Genomic DNA, 2,966 nt, shown 5'->3' on the forward strand with positions numbered 1-2,966 from the left:
TTTATATATATATATATATATATATATATATATATATATATATATATATATATATAAATAAAGAGGAAGAGAGCAGGATAGGTTGACCAAGCACAGGAGAGGCACAGAGTGAGGAAGACAGAATAGACAGCACAAACCAACTCAGGATGCAACCCGAGGAGAGCCAGAAGGCAAGAAAGTGAGTGAGGCTGGGAATGAGCTGTTGCAGTAGTGCATGCCAAACTGCTGCCCCCACCCTGTTCTGGGGAGCTGAAGAAAAGGGGAGAGACTGAATCTTTGCTTCTCACAACTCTCAACCGCCAGGGGTTAGGGATGGCTCTGGATGCACCACTGGGCAGGATGTTTGGCCAGATGCACATGCAGCACGGGCCAAGGGCCATGCCCCGAGAGAAGGGATACTTGGGTTTCCAGGACAGAGGATTGTTGTAGGGCCCGGAGTGCTATGAGGTGAAACTAGTGTCTCTCCACATCCCACCCAGTCTCCATAGAAGGAAAGCTTGAGCTGATGAGATGCCAGAGTGACAACTGCTAGGAATGACAGAAGTACAACCCAAAACCTTGGATCATATGATGTGGTCAGGAAAGCCCAGTCAGTTTGAGCCCTGTCAGTCTGAGCTCTGTACCTGTCAGTCCCAACCCTGGCCTCACTGCATGACCTTGAGCAAGTCACCACTCTCTGGGCCTCTGGGAAGGAGAGGCTGGGGGACAGGAATGCATGCTGGACAGGCTGGTGGCTACAGACTGTAATTTAGATTTAAGGTGAAGGCTTGTCAAGGGTAGGAGCAAGGGATGATGGGAGAGCTGGGAGAAGAGCTCACAGTAGAAAGGTTGGGAAGGTGGGGTTGGGAGGGCTCATCCTGAGACACCAGAGACTTTGGAACAAATAGGGAGCAGAGACTAGAGGACAGAAAGACCAAGAGAGGAGACAGAAGGGCAGGGACCAAGAGACACAGGTGGGAGAACGACAGAGACACAATGCAGGGACAAGCTTGGGGACAGCAAATAGACACAGAGGTCCAGGAAGGCATGCACAGCAAGACAGACAGACCAAAAGTGGTAACTGGGGCTAAATGGGTGAGGACAACAAACAGACACAGCCTAGAAGTGAAACACCCAAGGTGGCAGAAAACAGACTGAAGATGAGAGGGAGGAGGTATAGGGAGCCAGCAGGCCTGGGACTACAGACGGGGACTCAGGCCAAGCCAGACAAGGCAAAAACACTGTCAGTCACTGGGGGGAAGGGGCAAGTAAGGGGCCCTGCCACTGGGGAAAGAGAGAAAGACAAGAGGGCAAAGGAGAGATGAGTAGGCAAACAGGGTGAGGAAGAAGACTTAAAAAAAAGAAGAAGAAGAAGAAGAGAAAGTACAGGAACTGTAGGGAGGAGAGAAACAATAAAACTTGGAGAGTCTGAGAAAGAGACAGGGAGAGGAAAGAAGAGGGAGGATGATGAGCTGCACAGCAGCCTAAGAGAGGTAAGAGGGGCAGAAGTGAGAAAGAAACGCATGAGGGAGAAGCACACAGGGAAAGAGATGGACTCAGAGACAACAGGAGAGAGAGAGAAAAAGAGTCAGGAGGAAAGAACTGAGGCAGAGAGGAAGAATAAATGTGCCTGGAGTGGCAGAGGCAGCTAGCTCCCCCCAACACAGGCATATCTAGCAGGAGACGCTCAGGGATGGTTGTGGGGGTAAAAAGATCCCAGGGGATGCAAGCCCCCAGGCATGGGTAGGGATGGGAGCAGAAAGGCCAGGCAGGGAAAAACAGAAGTGAGAAGAGAGGGCTCAGGGTCGAAAAGCAGAACCACCCAGCAATCAGGGAGCAGAGGCGGCTAGGGAGTAGGTAGAGGGGCTGGGTACCCAGAGTGGGTCTGAAGGAGGGAAGGCAAAAAGTAAGAGATAGAAAACAGCCTCCAAACCTCAAGTCCTGAGCTCAGAGCTGGAGAGAGAAAGGAGGCAAAGAACAGAAGGAAAAGTGGAAAGATGGCTAGGATGGCCTGGGCACCTCTGACAGAGACCACTAACAGAGACCCAACAATACAGGCTTAGGCTAATAGCAAAGAAGAGAGAAGTTGGGCAGAGTCAGATAGAGGCCCAAGAGACACATGAAGTGGAAACAAAAACAGAAAGACATTTCCAAGAGATATGAGGTGGGATAGGCAGATAAGATGGGGACAGGGCGTGTGGTAGGCACAGGGGTGGGTGGGGAGGGCACTGAAACAGAGTGAGAGTAGGAGCTGGTCTGGGACGGGACCAAAGATCAGTGAAGGGGGTGGGGGCAGGGACCTGCCAGAAACCCCAGAGAAGTGAGACACCACAAGTAAGAGCTGGCCAACCCCACAGGACCTCAGGAAGCCGGGGACTGGGGCAGGTGTGAACTGTGTACCCAGAAGTAGGGGTGAGAAAAGGTCATGGTGAAGGGAGGTTAGGGAGATGGAGGGCATGAAGCAGGCCCCTAGTGAGGGAGGGTCCTTGCTGTCTGGAGAACAGGGAATGTGAGGACCCTATTAGGTGGGCAGTGAGCCCAGCCTTCCAGGACCCAGGACCCAGCCCAATCCCCGCCCTGCAGAGACACTCACGGATCCTGGTGGGACGGAGGGCTGGGCTCCCTCGAGGCCCGAGGAACGACAGAGGAGCGACAATCGAGAGATGGTCTGGTGCTGGGTGGTGGTGTGGCTAGGGCAGGGGGAGAGGGCAGTTCACAGGGCCCCCTCCCCCGCCGCCGGCTGTGGACCCCAACTAATCCAAACTGGTGGCTCCCAAGGAAGGGGAGGAAGGACAGGTGGAAAAGGAGAGGGCGGGCCAGGAGGGGAGGAAGGGGAAAGGAGAAAATGGAGGAGAGAAGGGGAGAGAGGAGAGGGGGAAGGAGCAAATGGAGGGGAAGGAGGGAGGAAAGGAAGAGAGGAAGGTGAAAACGGAAGGGAGGGGGACACAGGCAAAGCCGGGGGAGGGGGAAGCCGGCCCGGGAAAGGG

The 2,966-nt window shown here is 53.8% G+C and overlaps 1 protein-coding gene across 1 annotated transcript in view; it reads right to left on the bottom strand.

Moving 5' to 3' along the window:
* Grik5 (glutamate ionotropic receptor kainate type subunit 5) overlaps positions 1-2,960 on the bottom strand; it is a 59,522-nt gene extending 56,562 nt beyond the window's left edge. The window contains 1 exon segment of the mRNA XM_048790788.1: positions 2,573-2,960. The gene's annotated coding sequence lies outside the window, so the exon portion shown is untranslated.
* Positions 2,961-2,966: the final 6 nt, after the last annotated feature.

Source organism: Marmota marmota, unplaced genomic scaffold, assembly GCF_001458135.2.
Source record: "Marmota marmota marmota unplaced genomic scaffold, marMar, whole genome shotgun sequence".
Lineage (NCBI taxonomy): Eukaryota > Metazoa > Chordata > Mammalia > Rodentia > Sciuridae > Marmota > Marmota marmota.